General features: G+C 37.5%; 1 long non-coding RNA gene across 2 annotated transcripts in view; it reads right to left on the reverse strand.

Annotated features, from left to right (window-relative positions):
* The window catches only part of LOC138704266 (uncharacterized), an 82,873-nt gene that overhangs the window by 19,135 nt on the left and 42,637 nt on the right, over positions 1-21,101 (reverse strand). For both annotated transcript variants that reach the window (XR_011333293.1, XR_011333295.1), the window contains one exon: positions 11,915-19,110. This is a non-coding gene — a long non-coding RNA (uncharacterized lncRNA). The remainder of the gene's footprint in view (positions 1-11,914; positions 19,111-21,101) is intronic.

The raw sequence follows: 21,101 nt of genomic DNA on the forward strand, positions 1-21,101 counted from the left end.
ACTATCGTAATGTTAATATATTATATGTTGTACAATATTATAGTATAGTGTAGTATTTGCTAAACGACGCAAATATGAACATTTAATATCAAATTGCATCTTCGTCGCTTTTGCAGTTGAGACTTTTGGTCCGTGGTGTAGAGACGCTAAATATCTACTCACCCAAATTGGTACACGCCTACTGTCCCGTACCGGCGATCCTAGAGGTATCAATTTCCTTCGTCAACGCATTGGAATAGCGGTTCAGCGAGGGAATGCTGCCTCCATCATTTCCTAACTCTATTTCGTTGGAAGAGATCTTTCTCATTTAATGCGTAGCCTACCTGCTTGAGCACGGGTAGAAAGTTCACAAGAAGAAAACTTCCACGAAGAAAGGAGAGAGGACGTCCGATCTTTAATGAAGCCATGGTCGAGAATATCCACAAGGTTATGACTATTTTCGATCTCGTCTCAAACGAGCTTTCATGAAGAACCAAGTGACTGATCCCAAGCAAATTTAATTTAAATTGTGAAATTTTAATTTTCCTACCAATTTTTTTTCTATTGTTCTATTAAAATTAAGCTTATAGCATACACAGCCTATTAACCTGTTGTATCCTATAGGATACGTTGCGAATTTAGGGGTTATTATTAAAATATTATCATTATAATGTTAATAAAAGACACAAGTCAGACCTCCACCTCTCCTATTCTCCATATTCATACTTACCCGACTGATATAAATATCCAGTTACATACTTTGTATTAAGACTTATATATTATCTTTTATTAGTATTTTATTTCTTTTTCCCGTTCCAAAGCTATAATTGTGATGTAGGATCGATAGAACGGAATAAATGTATTACAATGTAATATAATAAATAAAAACGTACCAATAACATTTCACAATGTTAAATAAGTCTACATATTCAATTGTGAAATACAAGGTGCTATAGAGGAAACGCAAGTTTTTAGTCCGGCTATACCTGGTAAGATTTATCTTGTCTCAGTAGCAATAAAACCAAGTCCCTTCAAATGAGGGTGGAGTTTATAGGATGGTTGTAAATTTTCAGGATTCCTTTCAAAACCTTGTTATTGTACAGGCTACCGGAACTCAGTTTCTTGAAAGACAAGCTCAGTGACGGAACTACACAGTACGAAGAAAGATATTTTGTTATTTTATTTTGTGCTACAGAATGTATAAACTAGTCCCTTCCGCCACTGGATGGATGGACGGCATCGCTCCATTCCCCCATCGCCATAACAATACAGACGAAGTAAGACATATCTCCTTTCTCTCTCTTTTCACAGTGAGACAAGATACATCACACAGACTCTAGTACTCGGCAAAGAGGAGGGGTGGGGGGGGGTTTCCGCCGCTTACTAGTAGACAGCTTAGATTATGTACATTGGTTTCAGTAGCCATGGCGCAGTGGACCTTGCAGCATCGAGTGTTTATTTTTGAAACTTATATTAAAACAAAGTTCGTAATTGCCGTCCCGTTTTGGTGATATCCATTGGTCGCCTTGCTCACTTGATTTGTCCGTATGTGATTATTTTTTGTGGGGGTTACCCAAATCAAAGGTCTACAGAAACAAAGCCCGCAACATCCAGGAACTGAAAAATTCCATTGGCCAGGAAATCGCTAATGTGGAGGAAGAAATGTTGGGAAAAGCAATGCAGAATTTCGACGTGAGGTTGCGAGAGTGTATACAAAAGGAAGAGCGTTGCTTGACGGACGTTATTTTTCGAAGATAATTCGGAATTAACAATAATCTCACTAGAGGTTTTGATTTGATCGATAAAACTGCGAGTGGAACACGAGCAGATTTATCTAGAGAAAATCAAAACTAGAGTGGGATTTAACTGACTATTACACGATTGGAAGAATGTATATAAAGATTAGAAGAAATAAAGTGCTCTAATGCAATACAATAACTTATTAATTGACTTACTGAAATTCTATTTCACCAATGTTAGCTTCACCAAAAGGTTTGAATGGAGGCGCCATTTTCAGTTGATTGTCTATGCTGTAAACAAATTACGATCGCAAAGCATGTTTTATTGTTTGCGAAGAATTTGCAGTTTGAAATGTTGGAAAACAAAGAAACAAATGGTAGGGAGGTAATAAACAGAAGAAAGTATATAAAGATTAGAGGAAGGTAGAAATATGGGCTACCATTTTGTTTTTCTCATAATAATGGAAAATAGTGTGGCAAATTGCTTGGAAATCTTTATTGACATACAAAGTAATTATTCATATACAATTTTTCCAGTCTTAAAGGTCAATAGTTGCAATAGATATTTGCATATAATTGCTTTTTCAAAGAAAGACGAACTGGTCCTCTATAGATAGTAGGGTCTAAATATGGGCTACCACAAAAATTTGAAAATAAAATTGAAAAAAAAAAAAAAACAAAGAAACATAAGCAGGGAACCTGTGTCACATGAATGGCAACATTCTGTAACAAATAACGCAAATCACGACAGTGAAAATACGGGACGTGTTAATGTGCTGGTAATATGGGCTACCTATACCATATTTGACACACAGCGGTAGCCCATATTAGCAGCATCGACCCATGAATGTTTCTTAGATTATGTATGGCAATTGTTGTTCTAAATAAATATTACTCTTATGCCATGTAATGGAGCTATTCTTAACCAGTGGAACACATCAAGCGTGATTTCTAAACAATAAATGTATTTCTTTCAATAAAATTGAAACTACATACCTGCAAAAACTTTAAAATCGATGAAAAACACAAAGAACACAGCACATCCACACCACAAAGGCAACTGGTTTCTGTCTTTGTGTACGCAGACTGATGGACAAGAGATCTACTTTGAGAGCTTTTTCGCTAGGTAATAACACCATATATAGTAAAAAACGAGGTAGCCCATATTACCACCTTCTCCTCTACTCTAATACAATAAAATAGATATTAATTGACTTACTAAAATCCTATTTCTCTATTGTTACCTTCACCAAAATGTTTGAAAGGATCCGTCATTTTCAGTCGACTATCTATGCAGGAAACACATGACGATCGCAAATCATGTTTTATAGTACCGTAAAGGATTTGCAGTTTGAAATGTTGGCAAACAAAGAAAAAATGCTAGGGTACTGATAAAAACAAGCAAATGCTAGGGAAGCGATAAAATTAAACAAATGCTAGGGACGCGATAAAATTGTGCGATAAGCAGCCATAATTGTTTGACAGACGTCTTTTCGTACTGTTTCATTGATCAAAAGTAGTATGACGTAGTAAAAGTGCAATAGTGAACAAAACTGTATTGTACTCGTATACTACTTTATTTACATGTAATTGAATTCTGTTTAACTTGTAAATCTACTGAATTATTCTTATTTGGAAAACATGAATTTCCTCTGCCGTACCTCTGGTATATATTCTTCCTTTGCGCAAAGACTTCTACTTTCACCAAGACATTCAAGGAAATCCCAAGATGCTGGTGTAGACCATTACCGCTTATCTTTCTGTTACATGCAAAGTTGCTGTTGACCAACATAAATATAATTATTTTTCCTTTTTTTTCTCATCTTTTGTCATTACAAACATCATTGTATTCATTTCAACATTCTCTTAATCTTTCACCACCACCACCACCACCACCACCACCACCACCACCACTTTTACGAACACAAGAGCACAGTACAAACATAGTAATCGTAATGGCAATCATGATCCACATTATACAGGGTGTACATAAAAGAAGAAAGCGTGTTACACGACACACATCTAAACTGTAGTTTAATTCCTCCCATACTTTAATCAGCATGACTGGAGGGATGACAGCAACAGCTCCTCGAATCCTGTCTCTTAACTCGGGCAGGTTAGCAGGCAATGGAGGCACGTAGACTTGGTCCTTTACAAAACCCCAAGGGAAAAAAATCGCATGGGGTGAGATCCGGTGATCTTGGAGGCCACTGGAGATAAGCCCTGTTATCGGGTGCATGGCGACCAAACCAGCGGTCAGTGACAACATCATTCAACCAATCTCGTACAATCCCAATGCCAATGTGGAGGTGCGCCATCTTGTTGCCAAATGATGTTACTTGGTTCATCCTCCAGTTGAGGAAATAGCCATTCTAAGTACGTAATTCGTTGTCAACTGATTATGCCATCGACGGATGTTGTTGGCATTTGAGGGATCACGATAAACTGCCTACGAAAAGCAAGTTGAACTATCATAACCGATTTACAATACAAAATGCTTTCTGTTGAGGAGTAATCATCTTTGTTATTATCGCTGCCAAGGAAACAAAACAAAGGAAAGCTATCTGCGCATGGATACAACTGAAACTCTGTTCCTTCCTCTGTAAATATGATCCTCATGAATACCAGACGAGACAAAACTACAGTTTCTTTCTAAATACTCCCAAATGCCACACAACTGCTGGATTAAAACACAGCAGAAATTTTGGACCCAAAATATATAATACATTAATTAGAGCTTACCCTGAGCTAAGTACACTTAACACACATAGATTTAAGAAACAAATCAGATTAATTATTTAATTGTTTAAGCTAATTGAGTTAAAATTGTTACTCTAATATCCATGTACTTCTGTATTTTCTATTTGTATATAGACCCTGTTATTACATGCTGTATGTATTTTACCATTTATTAATGGTATTGTGCTCAATGAACTCTCGTAATTTTGTGATATATTTTGTATAACTGATCTGAACTGCGCCCGAGCACGAGCTTCTGCTCTTTCGGGCTGCAATGCCTAATGTAGCTCAAGTGTATAGTATTAATAAATATTATTATTATTATTATTATTATTATTATTCCTCTTTCATTTGAGACGTCAAACAACTTTCTACTCCTCATGTGAGTGATAATATAATGACTATAAACTGCTATATTCTTGTAAGTACACGGTGTATTATCACGTTTTATTCAATAAGCATACTAAAAATATATAGCCCTAATTGTTATATTTGTTCCAATGTCATTTATGTATGAACAATTGAAGCGAAATAAAATTATTTGAATGCTGACATTGTTTTTGCCAGAGATTTTAATTGCACTAAATCTATGTTGTTAGATTTAATAGATTTATTACCATTAACATTAGGTGGTTAGTGCTTCTGCTCTCCACGCCGTTAGAATCAGAAGCCATACGAGTCACAATACAAATATATAATTTTGTGTTTTTAGCTGAAGTATGAAGATTTAGTCTCAATAATACATATATGTACGTTATTAATGCAACTGGTGTCATAAAGCAAGGACATCACTTAAGGAAATAAATAACAGACACGAGACAGGTGAAATATTAAATCCAATCGCCTTGGGTTAGGGAAATTTCATTTTCCCTTGCTGGAAATGGAACGCAGTTACTCTGGGTTGTAGGTACAGGCAGTCATTGTTTATCACTTAATGTGTATTGCAGCCACAAACTCAAATGACAACAAATGTCAGGTATTTATTGCCGCACTTGTTAACAGGAATAGCGCTCCGTGTTTTATCGACACTAATATTTCATTCATAGAGTGGATCAAAGATCAATGAAACAGTACAATAGGCATTTTATGTTGTCACAATTAGGATCTATTAAATTAATTGTGGCAATATACAAAGTGGGGCATGGGAACCAAGTGTTTTTGGAATGGCTTATACTCGGTCGTTATGAAAGGGAGAGACGTGCGGCATGTGACATTCCATTCCGTGGCTCATAGCATTTCACCTGCAGTCGGCATCATGGAGCAGTGGACGCAAGTTTGCGTATGATTATTTTGTTAGGAATGGCGAGTCGGTGACCGCGATACCGCGTGAATTTTGCTACAGATTCAATATTAATCGCAATGATTCTGTTTCCTTGCGTGACACAATCTTATGTTGGGTTAAAAATCTTTGAACAAAAGGTGCAATACTGAAGAATAAACCGACCGGCCCCCAACGCAGAGTACGTACTCCAGAAAATTTTGAGTCAGACAAGCGACAATGCGGAGCCCAGGTACTTCCGCTCATAGACGTGCAGCTGCACTTGGAATCAGCAATCGTACGGTAAGACGGATTTTGCATGACGATTTACATTTACACCCATACAAGATGGGTCGTTGTGCAGAAATTCAATGTAAAGGATTACCCCCAACAGTGAATTTCGCACAGGAAATGCTTGCACTCCAGGAGCAATATGACAACATGATGGTTGCAATGAGTGATGAAGCCCATTTTCACCTTAATGGAGCCGTTAACAGATAAAATTTTCGGTATTGGGATGCTGAAAATCCTCGTCATGTACACGAAAAACCTATGCATAGTTCTAAAGTAACAGTTTGGTGCGTGGTGGGACAGTTTGGCGTCATCGGTCCCTACTTTTTTCAAGAAAATGGGATTACAATTACTGTAAACTCTGTGCGTTACATTGAGACAATTCATACCTTTTTCATCCCTGAGTTACAAAGAAGAAGCGACTAACATTCAGCCCATATCATAATTGAAGAATATGTTAGAATTTTTCGGATCGAAATTTAATAGAAATCGATTAATTTATTAAAAACTATTGCAAAAGAGATCTCCTAGAAAGAACAGAGGTCAATTTTCGTCAGCGCTTCAACAATGAGTCGACACAGACGGATGTAATTTTTCGCTCATAATTGAAATGTCCTCACAAACGTTGTTCTACCAATAAAGTGTGTTGAAAACAAAAACTAACTATTTTATGATTATTTTAAAAACACTTGGTTCCTATGCCCCACCCGGTAGTATCAGCTCTTTTTGTTGGAGAACACTAGCGCTTACAATATAAGATGGTCAGAGAGACAAATATGATTGAAGTTAATATCTTTAATGTCACTGCAAGGTTTACTACCAAACGTTTTCAGATAAACACAGAATGGAAAATACGATGAAATTAGATATACAGTTACTTACTTACAGCAGACGGTGACCAAAAAGTCGGGTGACCAAAAAGTCGAAGTGACCTAAACACCAGGTGACAAAATTACAGTGACTAGGTGGTACAGTGACGAGAGTTCCGGTGACGAGAATTCCGCTTCCTATACCCACTCTTTCCATCTCAAGTCAACCGCGATTTCAGTTGACAGCAACTGGTTGTGTTGTGTCTTTTGGTGACTGCAGTTCAAAGTTGCTGTTTGCATTTACAAAGCAGCGTGCTCACAAGCTAAATGAATATGCATTCAATAGCTCAGAGCTACTGTAGTGCAGACAGACATGAATCTTCAACGCAATTAAGCTGCATCTACAGCTCAACTTCGACTCAATTGCGGTTACCAAGGGTTACTCCAGTGGAAAAGCTCCCTTAGAAACAACCATGCAAACCAATAGCCTAGATCAGGAAAAATTTCACTGCAAAAAACTTTATTGTGTATATATTTAATGGAAATGTAAGTACGATGAATTCATATTAACAATGGGAGTGAAAGTGAAATACAAAAATTTAGAGACAGAGTAAAACAACGGAATAAAAATCGAAATGAAAAGAATTTTATTATCAGAAAATTTACAGCGGAATGGACTGCATTAAATTGTAGTGTTGCTATAATTGAGTCACTTGCTGACAATATAGTTTTTTTCTGCTCTCTTTACCTTCGTTGTAAATTCTATTGTCCTAGAAAGAAAATAAATACATAAATACATTTAGAATATGATGAAGTAATTCCACTAAGTAAAGTAAGTAAGTAAGTAATGTAAGTAAGTTAAGAAAAAGACGATGATTATTTGAGCCTGTTTCGGTTCTATAGGTTGCTAGTGACCGAATAAGATTATGTTATTTTGGGCTATATCATTTTAGTGTGGAAGCATCAATTCTTGAATATTGCATGTTCAGTGATCTTATTAGTAGGGACCGTATTTGTCCCACCAGGCTGCAAGGTATTACTACTCATATAGCGGTTACGCCGTAACTCCAATGGCATGTAATCAACAAAGCGGTTAGGAAAAGTTGAAATCTTTCTTGTTGCAATGAGTACTACATATGTAACTTCAGAATTATAGGGCTAAATATAAATATGAATGTTACATTTATTACTTATGTGTGTTACGTATAATATTTACGTCATGAAAGTAGAGGTAATGCATTAATTTCTTTCTGAATGACATTTACTCACTGAATGTTGCATTTCCTTTGGCAGTATGTAAAATGAATAGCAGTGCATAAAGTGATTAGGTACTTACTTTTTTTACGCACTAGTGTTTTAAAGGCTCGCTTTACGCAACGATAAAATGCAACTTTACACACTATTGTAGAAAACTCTTTTTCGTGGGAGACGCTATTATTGAAAAACAAAACAAAAACAAACCTAACGTGCACAGTAATGCAAACAAGTCACAATCATGGAAACGCCTTGAGATTATTACAAAACTAATGGTTATATAAAAATTAATCGATTTATTTCGTTGGCTCTTGTATTTGTAATAGCCTATCTATAATATTTTTGATTATTAGACATAATTTAATTAGAATTTTGTTGGGCTGGGATGGTTTAGGTTTAGTTTCTTATTGTTTAGTTATTTATTATCAAAATATTATGTCCACATTTCAGAAGGAACCCTGTAAATGGTGGAGCCTGCCAGTAAAGACAGGTAATATGAAAGCATTCGTATAGGCTTACCGCCAATTTTTAAATTTCAGTTTTACTTGACACCAGTTATTTGTGGGCTTGCTTTGTAGATTCCCTTGTATTTTATTCCTGAAGTTTATTAGGATATATTGGTAACACTTAACTAAACCTAATGACAATAGAGAAATATTAGGATTTTAATTGTCTATTTGCCCCTAGGCCTATCTTCGATTGGTCATTTTCTTATTAGGATCTGACCGATCGGTTGCCGGCGTATTGTTTATAATTAGTCGATAATAGAGGAATGATCGCAATGCATGTAACAAAATTAAAAGATTACAGAAAATTTAGAATGAATTACGAATGCTTATATAATGCTTCTAGCGGGTTTTGGAGCAAAGGGCAAAGTCATACTCACCAGCATGTTCACGGCAGAAGGAGCAGCAGCTACAGGGGGCGTGGGGATTACAAGTGCGGACATCCACAGTTTGACATAAGGAAGACGTGCAGACGAACGCGCAATTTCCAGACACACCGGGAACCAGGAAAGCTGCACAAGCGCATAGTAGGAACAGCGCAAGAATCTGCAACATTAGTGTTATGTTGTTTCGACAGTAAACATTCTCCATTTGAGTTTTCAAGTTTGTTTCTTTTTCCTGAAGAGTGGGTCACCGGCCCAAACTTCAACCGTCTACCACAAGAATATAAGAATGACATTCTCTTATGTCAAAAGCTGCACATGCGCAGAATAGGAACAGCGCAAGAATCTGCAAAATTAGTGTTAAGTTGTTTCGAAAGTGAACATTTTCCATTTGACTTTTCAAGTTTGTTTCTTTTTCCTGAAGAGTGTGTCACCGGCCCAAACTTCAACCGTCTACCACAAGAATATAAGACTGACATTCTCTTATGTCAATTGAAGACAAAGTACTTCAATAGTGGAAAGTAAATTAGGTCTAACCCATTAAAAAGATATGTGATAAACACATTGATTACCGAAAATAAAACAACGAATGCTTCTGAAAAAAGTGTGGCCCATTAAGCAGTGTAATGAAGGTACAGGCACCTCAAAAACTCGATTTGTAACTTATAGATTCGCCTGTGAATGGAGACTGTTGTACCTTTAAACCCTTTTCATGTTTTATTTTTTTTTTTTAAATTTTGGAAAATGAAAATTTTTAAATGAGAAATGCTTGAAATAATTATTGAAGATTCCTTTATAACTTCTTGCATATATTTTCCTGTTCTACACAACTATTAAGGATGGAAAAAATAAAATGAAGGGATATGTAATGTGTTCAAAGGTACAACAGGTTCGTGTAACTTGGAACATAGCCTCTCGTAAGTTGGAACACATGTAATATAGGTGGGAATATAGTTGTAAGAACTGACGATCATATTTAAAATGTATTTGCAATCATAAACCAGAGCAGGCTTCTCTGATTGTGATTTTATTTTCTGGAGGAGCAATAACTGCTGCAACAGCTTTCCTCAAGGCAGCATCCGGATCAATTGGGGGATTCTTAACTCCAGACTTACTTCGTGACATGTAAAAGAAAGACAAAAACCAATAGTATTGTGTACCTTGGAACACCTTCCATGATGTAAGATGTTCTGTGTTCAAAGGTACAAGAGGGTGTACGTTTAAACAAATGTGGCTCCCAAAACTAGAGATTCGAATAAATCAAGAAAATTAAAAAATATTTTTACTCACCAGACGATAGGGAACGCACTGTACTTGATAGATAGTAACAAATACAATCTGGTTTTGTGTTAGAAAACATATCAATGAAATAAATGTTTACTTTTGGTACTAAAAAAATTGTTTTGTCCACAGAATTCACACTTTGCAGTAAATCAAACCGAAACTACGACCAGAGCTACTTAGAGGCTTTCTCTACAATCTACTCCAGTTTGAGTCTTCTAGATAGTAGCAAAATTAAAAAAAAGAAAAAATGTTCAAAGGTACGCTATGCTGAAGGTACAACATGTAGTGAGACATAGCTACAAATAGATCTACAGGGTGCTCTAAAATTCCCCTAACAAACTTCTAGGACTTGTTAAGGGGATTGAGTAGATAATATTTTGAATTGGGACCCATGTCCGGAAACGTACCGTTTCCGTACTACAGCCTTTTGAAAACATGTTTTTAACGCGACCACTTTCACAAGTAATTTATTTTATTATGAGGCGTGAACCAGTACATCACTTGTTTTACAATTCAACTCATTAATAACCAAAGAAACAAAATGGTAACTGAATCATTTGTCACAAACACTTTTGTTTACAGTTCAACTTAAACTGTTGTTTTTTTCAAATGATGGTTAACATTCAAATCCACTACAAATGCGGTTCGATGTGGCGACCACAAACTTCGTTGCACGCATTGTACCTACGAATGATGTTTTGGTAAACGCGCTCTATCACACCTGGTGCATCTGCAATCTCTCCTGCAGTGACAACAACTCGTGCCACCAGATCTTCTGCTGTCTCTACAGGAGTCTCATAAACCAAATTCTTCATACAACCCCAGAGTAAAAAGTCCAATGGAGTCAAATCCGGTGATCATGGAGGCCATGGAGGATCTGACGTAAGCACCCCTCATCATGTAACGCTGCAGGCGGACGAATCGCGAAGCTATTACTTGTTGCGACATGTGAAGTACGTTCAGGCAGTGCTTGCTTTCAAACGGCTGTAGCACAGAAACGGTACGTTTCCGGATATGGGTTCCAATTCAAAATATTATCTACTCAGTCCCCTTAACAAGTCCTAGAAGTTTGTAAGGGGAATTTTAGAGCACTCTGTATAATACTTATGGACTTGAAATAAGTTAATATATCAGATAAAGTTAAAATTTGCACTAAAAGTATAAATGAACATTTGTCGTTGAATTACAGTGGACATATCACCCGTTTATCGTTAGCAAGCGAAATTTTGCATAAGAAACCTTATTGAGTTGTTCAGTTCTTCATCTGTATGTCACCGCTGTACGCGTTACTTGTTTGTTTCCTCTCTCGACTTCACTTATTTCTTCAGTTATTTATATTCTACCATCAGTATTTTTTGGCAGTTCATATCGTTTACATCCTATATACTGCTTGTTAGTATGGAAAAAGAATAACACAGATTAATGTTTTCTTCCGACATCTCTTTCCTATCAACAACAAACTTATAATCTCAAAATCGCTAGCTGCACAACATTATGGCGTTTAAATTACGAACACTCTGAAAGAGGGCCGCATTCCACTTGTTTTCCTATAACAAGCTGGGGCCACCCAAATAGGCCTAGAAGTAAGGGGCCGCGGCTTATAGTTTCAAAATATTTTTTCTATAAACTTCTCATAAGGAGGAACTTTAAAAGTTACTAAAATAATGCTCACCAGCATGGAATTCATTGTCAAGTGTTTATCTACCAAACTTCAGTCACTGTATTTTCGCTGTGGTTATGTATTGTCTTTTTATAGAGAATGAGGGTAACACACAAACATGATAAAGAAACTTTTCACATCAGTAAGTGAACCGTGTAGACAAATAGGGGAATTCTATTGAAGGTTACAATCAGTCCTTCTAGGAAATGAATATCAAACATCCGTGAAAAGTCAGATAATGCGCACTATCGTGAAGAAAACTGGTTTTTCCTTGTCAGTATCCTATAAATATGTTACGTCGAAGTCAAGAACTCTGTTACTAAACCCCTATGGCACTCCAATATCTCTGACTGAAATTCAATACTTAATTAATAATATAATTTTTATTTAACAAGCATTAAAAATACTGTAACTGAGAATGAGGATTTATATACGATATTATGACCTGGAGGAAACATACTTATCAGTCCTCTAGTGTGAAGCTGCGACCTACACAAGTGCCGAAATGTAGGCCTATGCTGGTGCAGTACAATGGATTCATGATATACCTATTATGAGAATAGAACAATTGAAAAAGCTAGAACATAAATATATCTAATTGTTCATAATATAAAAGCCTCCATCACTGGAATCAACGGTTCCTAAAAATGGGTCTTGACATATTATTAGATCATATCATGTAATGGAATCCTTTTTCTCTTTATGTAATATTCCATTCAAGATAAAGGGAATATTGAATTTTTGTTAAGAAAGCTTGTTAAAGTTTATGAAAGTAACCCGTTGACTGAAATTCTGAAAGGGGCAAAATGATTTGCGTTATGTGAACTGGTAATAATATAAAATCTTTCCAGTATTTTGCATCCCTTATTGGTAAATTAAATGTGTCTTAGTGAAACTTACAGCAGAGTCCGTATAGGCCAGTTTCTATCTGATGCTTTTCCAATTCACTGCGGGCTAAAGCAGGGAGATGCACTATCACCTTTACTTCTTAACTTCGCTCTAGAATATGCCATTAGGAAAGTTCAGGATAACACAGAGGGTTTGGAATTGAACGGGTTACATCAGCTACTTGTCTATGCGGATGACGTGAATATGTTAGGAGAAAATCCACAAACGATTAGGGAAAACGCGAAAATTCTAGTTGAAGCAAGTAAAGCGATAGGGTTGGAAGTAAATCCCGAAAAGACAAAGTATATGATTATGTCTCGTGGCCAGAATATTGTACGAAATGGAACTATAAAAATTGAAGATTTATCCTTCGAAGAGGTGGAAAAATTCAAATATCTTGGAGCAACAGTAACAAATATAAATGACACTCGGGAGGAAATTAAACGCAGAATAAATATGTGAAATGCCTGTTATTATTCGGTTGAGAAGCTTTTGTCATCTAGTCTTCTGTCAAAAAATCTGAACGTTAGAATTTATAAAACAGTTATATTACCGGTTGTTCTGTGAAGTTGTGAAACTTGGACTCTCACTTTGAGAGAGGAACAGAGATGAAGGTTGTTTGAGAATAAGTTGTTAGGAAAATATTTGGGGCTAAGAGGGATGAAGTTACAGGAGAATGGAGAAAGTTACAAAACGCAGAGCTGCACGCATTGTATACTTCACCTGGCATAATTAGGAACATAAAATCCAGACGTTTGAGATGGGCTGGACATGTAGCACGTATGGGCGAATCCAGAAATGTATATAGAGTGTTAGTTGGGAGGCCGGAGGGAAAAAGACCTTTGGGGAGGCCGAGACGTAGATGGGAAGATAATATTAAAATGGATTTGGGGGACGTAGGATATGATGGTAGAGACTGGATTAATCTTGCTCAGGATAGGGACCAATGGCGGGCATATGTGAGGGCGGCAATGAACCTATGGGTTCCTTAAAATCCAGTAGGTAGTAGTATTGGCAAATTCTGTCTCCGAAGCAGAAGTGTATATTTCATTCCATAATGTCTGACAGGAGATGCAAACATTGCCAGTATAATTGCTATTCAACCAATGACAGAGTTCTCATTCCACGCTTGCCTTGAAGTTGGGCGGGGGTAGAACGCTTCAGAAAGCCCAACTTCAAGATAAGCGTGGAATGAAACCTGTGCTATTGGTTGAATAGCAATTCTACTTCTCTCCTTCTCTGCAGGCAATGTTTACACCTCCTGTCAGACATTATGGAACGAAGTATAGTAGAGCACGTGAGAGAGGGTAATGTCGTGTCTCCTCTATTTAAACATCTCCATCCCTTCCACTGCCATTTCCCCTACTTTGCTAGTATAGCTATCAGCATATTCCGAATCTCAGCGCTGAGAAATCTGATGGCATCACGGTGTTCTGAATTTCAGCGATGACGTCACTGATGCTCCAGCGTTGTCGCAACAGTTCCATCAGCTTGCAGAGGTGGTGGCAGTGTCTATCAGCCTCCATCAGTGAATCTGATTGGTTCTTGTATAGGGCGGGAATTAGCGGACGAATGACATCGTGCACTGTTATGTCATGGCGGTGTGTTCTGCTGTATTGTTTGTAATCACTAGGCCTGAGAAAATATATGCCGTTATACTACCAGTGCGCTTCGTGCGCCTTTAACTTTGAATAAGTCTCAGAGTTGGGTGAGTTAACGCAGTGTCTTTCGTTCGTTTGAACTCATGCTTATCATCACGGTAAGTTAGTCCTCAGCATTTGGGTGGATGAAACCACTCCTTTGACTTCGAAACACAACTATCTGCTAAAGAAAAGTTTAAAGACATCATTTTCTTCGTTAAAGAAAAATTTTAAAGACATTTTATTTTCTGTCTGTAGAAAATACACCTAATGTAACATTGACAAGTATCAGCCTTATTTATTTTATGATGGTGTATTATGTTTTTGTTTAGATAATTTTTAATTTAATATATTGTTGCAGTGAATAACAAATCACATTTTCAAATTTTCAAAGAAGAATGATTGCCTGTTGCTAGAAATAAACAGCCTTACATCTAGAAAAACTTCGTTCCACTTCTACAGAAACAATAGGACATATTTGAAATATTTTACACAAGCATTATCTATCTAAAAATTTGTATCATTATTATAGATTTCCTCATTTGAAATTGTCATAAATGTTACATATAGGTAAATATCCATAATGTTTATCCAGTATTTTTTCATCTTGTTTGCTACATTTTTTCTTATTTCGTGCTCCAACTATTCAGTTTCGACACAATATCATTGACTACATGCTATTTAATATCTGTAGAAAATACACCTAATATGACATTGATAAGTATCAGCCTTATTATTTCACTATGTTAATATGATAATGCATTACGTTTTTGTTTTATATAATTTTTCATTTCACATATTGTTGCAGTGAATAAAAAGCCACATTTTCAAATTTTCAAAAGATAATGTTTGCCTGTTGCTAGAAAACACAGCCTTATATCTAGAACAGGCCTGCACAAGGTTTGCGCTCTCCGAGCCGGCTCACAGCTCATGAGCGGAATGCAGATATTAGCTGCGCTCTGTATAAGGGTGGACTGGAAGAAGGGGTAATCTCGTACAACATATACACAAAAGGAAGTACTATTAGGAGTGTTTGTGAAATGAATTCCCGTTCAGTGTTTTCAAAACTATCTTGGACTATTATTAATTAATAAAGAAATATTTATTTTACAGAAGTAATAGAAATTCTATAGCTACTTAAATGTACAATATCATTTTGTTATATTTTTATTTATCAGTACATCAAAACGAGGTTTTATGCTGTTGGCATCTGAAAGGAACAGTAGCCTATTGATCATAATGAATCATCAGTTACAGATGTTCGATGTCTGCCTTTATTAAAGTTGATTATAGAAAACAGTTGCTCACAAATATAAATATTGAGCCAAACATAGCAATCATTTTCACAGCCAGCTTGTGTAGTCGTGGATATTATTGCTAATGTTTAGTCTTGTAAAACTCAACCAGGCTAGTAGTATTATTCAAACGATCTTTAGCTGTTAGGTCACATTGAAGATCAGTAAGTTCGAGCTGTAAATCGTTAAATGTTATGTTCCGTCTTTCAGATTCCTCCATACTGTACTGTAGCAATAGGTAAGCAACGTGAAACAGTTACTGAGAGTAGGCCTACACACTGCACTCCACTAGATAACTGAGTGGTCGTTTCCCTCTCCTCTACCTCTAGCAAGTCTATGTCACTCTGACGTATCTTCCTCTCCGTTTCGGCGAGCGGTAAACACCGCTCTCCCGCTCCGAAGAAGCGCGCGCGCTCGTTGAGCGCTGTTTGTACAGACCTGATCTAGAGAAACTTCGTTCCACTTCTGCAGAAACAATGGGAGGACATTTGAAATAGTTTACACAAGCATTATTTATCTCAAAATGTGTATCATTATTACAAATTTCCCCATTTGAAATTAAGTCACAAATTTCGTCCTCGGCATCTCGCTATTATTCTTCTTTACAAGATGTTGAATTTTGCCTGTAACGAATAGCAGTATTCGGTCGTAATGTAACCGACCAACTAAAGTTCACTGCTGATTGAAACACACTGAAATCCCCCACCCCAACGCAATTACGTACTGGTACCTAAAGTCAGAGGCGTATGAAGCGCAATGAAATGGCATACAATTCTTAGCCCTAGTAATGAGTATAACATAAAAAAAATATATTAATGGCTTATGAACGAACATGTCAACGGACCAGTTATTACTACTGGTTCAAGAAATAAATTGTTTAAGCTCTCTTTTCTTTGAGCGAGATGACAGTATCGAAATTTCACAAAATCTTGCTAGCGTAGCACAACAACTTGTACAGTCGCCATGATAGCCATTGAACCTTCCAGCAGGTTTGTTCCTATTTTGCTGCAGCGTGACGTCATTGATGTCCACGGGTCCGGTGAGATTCGGAATACGCTCTATGCTTCCTCTCTCAAGGAGCTCGAAAGCAGAGACGTGTGACGTCACAGAGTCAGCAGTTGGAAATGCCTGGCCTAGTGCAATCTTAATCTTAACTCATCTTTAAATAGAATAAGTCGACGTCTGTGTACCCCTCTCTAACACTCTAGTCTATTAAAAGCCCGAGTATATAGGTTTAAAATAGTGCAATGTTACTCCTTAAATACATAGGTATAATTCTTATTGAACTGAAAAAATGTGTTGCTTCTATTATTGTTATAAAATTCAGGTTCTCAAACTACTCTTAAATCCTGCATCAATTTTATTACCAAATCGACTCCCAGAGGGGCTGAAACCATGTACACGTATGTTAAAAAAATATTAGTATGTTGCATTTAATTTATTACTTAAGTGATACACTCGACATCCATAACCATTCTATAATTAGCTACAGTGTTGCCAATGTTTCTCAGCTAGATCTGGCGTTTTCAAGTGTTAGTTTATCGGGTAAAATATACGAAATTTGTAGTGTTAATATAAGGCTTTATTAGATATTTTAGCACTTACAGCGGAAAAATAATCGAATTTTACAACGATAATATTGCAATTTAACGACTTGCGCAGTGTTTATTAGCGGGTTTTTAAAAATCGAGTTAGCAGCACTGATCACTTATTATCAAGCAGATCTGCAGCTGTGTGGTAATACGTGGTAAGTCTGATGCCAGAAAAATGAGAGAGAGAGAGAGAGAGGGGGGAGATAGAGAGAGAGAGAGGGAGAGATACCGTACTAAACTCCGTTTCTTCAATCTCTGTCTAGACTGTAGGATACGAAACAAGTCATTTGCGCAAGTGGTGAGTGGAAGGGGCAAGTACATTGACCGATCTGGGAGAAAGCATTGCTTGAAGGGAGCGAGCGACTGCAAAGAGGAGATCATTTCTGTCTGAACTCAACTGCTGCCACGCGCATCTTGCCACTTAGCGGCCGCAAGCCAATGCAGCCCGCAACACACTCCCGCACTCGCTTCTCATCGGCTCCACCCAAATACGCTGACTTACTCTACAGATTTCAGAAACAGTATTTAGACTTCATGATTAAGCAACCCGTACAATATTTTCCAGCCTCTCTGTCCAGGACATTTCTCGACTGCAACTAAATACTCTGTGCAATTTCTGGTGGATGCATCCTTGTCGCTGGGGTGGACATTGTTAATCAGTATCATAGTTCCACCAGGGACTGAGCGGTGTAACCATGTCAGATGGATTTAGAAAGGAAATGTCCAACCCAACCTCAATACATGTAGAGAGGCTGGTCAGGACGCCAGAAGCAGCCTCAACACTAGAATCGGGTGCAAAGCGCTAATAACCTATTTACCTTAAATTAAGCGATACTTAAAGCTCTCAGTAGTATAACTCGGAAACGAACAATTTTTGCAAAAACCAAAAGCAGAGGCAAGACGTAGGGAGAGACGTAGAAGCAAAGCCAGATGGAGGAGTTTTCTTTATTCCACACTGGAATGATGGGTACATTAATGATTGACAATATTTTCCAACTTTTATGACGTAAGAAGTCAGTCATGGCTCAGTTATTTTTTCTATGACTTCACGTAAATATGGACCTGAATTCAACTACCTATGTGATATTTGAGTTGAACAGACGAAGTGAAGTTACTTTTAGGAAACTCTGCTTTCATTCCCCCAAATATTCCTTTGTCACATTGTCAAAATCTCGTCATGTATGAATGGCCTCTGTAGTTTAAGAGTTTTATATCAATAAGAACTTTATTACAGTAAAATCACAAGTACAGCATAAAAGCAGGTGATTAAATTTATTACTTGTATGAAACCTTTGTACATGGACTAATGGCAAAATGGAGATAATATAAACCTCAAAAAATATAACTGTCCATTCTTGGTTATCTAAAATATCCTGCCTACTCGTAAATCCAGAAGGACTATTAGCAAACATCAGATTAAAAATTAAAATTTCATGTATAATTAACTGCGAAACATATACTAAACATGTGTTGCATCAATGGGAAGCAGCTACCGCCACGTGATGAGACAGATTCCTGTGAAAAGTTGAGAAAATAGTCTGAGAACTAATTGTCGAGAAAATTTAAATTCCCGTAGATAATATGACAATGCTATGTTGTCAGCTTAGAATGGGGGGAGTACAAGGACAGCAGTTGCAGTTCGGATAATCCGAGACGACAACTTCTGAAACTTTGCAATAAATCACTACGTCGAGACACTTCATATTTCTACACTCCTGATAGCATGGCAATGCAATGCCAGATACGGAATTTTGAGGCAAGAGAACTGCAGACACCAGCAAAAGGACTCCAATCTGCGAACAAAAGAAAGCATCGTAGTAACTGGAAGTGTTACAGATAGAAGAAGGGTTGCTAACGAAGTCGCTCCAAATCAGAGGTGGTAAGAAAGGAACGATAAGTGAAGTCGCTCCAACCTTCTTCTCCCCGAAAGTCGTTGAGTACGTATTACAAAATTACATAGATGAAAACAGTACTTTCCCTCCAGAAATGTGGACACAGTTCTCAGAAAGCTCCGACCGTACTACAAATAACTGCGAAGCGCTCCATGCTAAGTTGAATGGACTATTATACAAGCCGCACCCACATATTTTTCAGTTGATTGAAGTTTTAAAACACATTTAAAGTGACACGAACCTTCTAATAGGTTTACTACTCTACTTTTTCGTTTTCTTTTATCTAATAATTAGATAAAAGAAAACGAAAAAGTAGAGTAATAAACCTCACGAAAAAGAGACGTTCATCTTGCATAAAATGATGGAATATAAAACACATTCAATAACAAGCTACGACTTTGTTAGAAGTGTTGCTTTCAAAGTTTTACCTTTTCAGATTTTACCCCACTTTTTTTTTCTTTTTGACGAAATGACTCTGCACCAAGTAAGCTTCTGCATCAAACATTTTAAAGTTTAAATAAAATGGGAAGAAAAATGTTTATACGGAGGGAGCCTATGTGCCAGTCCTAAGTCTGCATAAAATGGGAAGAAAATGTTTATACCTGGACGAGAGCGAGCCCATGTGCCAGTCCTAAGTCTGCATACAATGGGAAGAAAATGTTTATACCTGGACGGGAGCGAGCACATGTGCCAGTCCTAAGTCTGCATAAAATGGGAAGAAAATGTTTATACGTGGACGGGAGCGAGGCCATGTGCCAGTCCTAAGTCTGCATAAAATGGGAAGAAAATGTTTATACCTGGACGGGAGCGAGCACATGTGTCAGTCCTAAGTCTGCATAAAATGGGAAGAAAATGTTTATACCTGGACGGGAGCGAGCACATGTGCCAGTCCTAAGTCTGCATAAAATGGGACGAAAATGTTTATACCTGGACGGGAGCGAGCCCATGTGCCAGTCCTAAGTCTGCATAAAATGGGAAGAAAATGTTTATACCTGGACGGGAGCGAGCACATGTGCCAGTCCTAAGTCTGCATAAGATGGGAAGGAAAATGTTTATACCTGGACAGGAGCGAGCCCATGTGGCAGTCTTAAGTCTGCATAAAATGGGAAGGAAAATGTTTATACGGAGCGAGCCCATGCGGCAGTCCTTAGTCTGCATAAAATGGGGAGGAAAATGTTATTCGGAGCGAGCCCATGTGGCAGTCCTTAGTCTGCATAAAATGGGGAGGAAAATGTTATTCGGAGCGAGCCCATGTGGCAGTCCTTAGTCTGCATAAAATGGGGAGGAAAATGTTATTCGGAGCGAGCCCATGTGGCAGTCCTTAGTCTGCATAAAATGGGGAGGAAAATGTTTATACGGAGTGAGCCCATGTGGCAGCCATAAGTCTGCATAAAATGGGGAGGAAAATGTTTATACGGTGCGAGCCCATGTGGCAGTCCTTAGTCTGCATAAAATGGGGAGGAAAATGTTTATACGGAGTGAGCCCATGTGGCAGTCCTAAGTCTGTATAAAATGGGGAGGAAAATGTTTATACGGAGCGAGCCCATGTGGCAGCCCTTAGTCTGCATAAAATGGGGAGAAAAATGTTTATACGGTGCGAGCCCATGTGGCAGTCCTTAGTCTGCATAAAATGGGGAGGAAAATGTTTATACGGAGTGAGCCCATGTGGCAGTCCTAAGTCAGCATAAAATGGGGAGGAAAATGTTTATACAGAGTGAGCCCATGTGGCAGTCCTTAGTCTGCATAAAATGGGGAGGAAAATGTTTATACGGAGTGAGCCCATGTGGCAGTCCTAAGTCAGCATAAAATGGGGAGGAAAATGTTTATACGGAGCGAGCCCATGTGGCAGTCCTTAGTCTGCATAAAATGGGGAGAAAAATGTTTATACGGTG

Source organism: Periplaneta americana, chromosome 1 (assembly GCF_040183065.1).
Source record: "Periplaneta americana isolate PAMFEO1 chromosome 1, P.americana_PAMFEO1_priV1, whole genome shotgun sequence".
NCBI lineage: Eukaryota > Metazoa > Arthropoda > Insecta > Blattodea > Blattidae > Periplaneta > Periplaneta americana.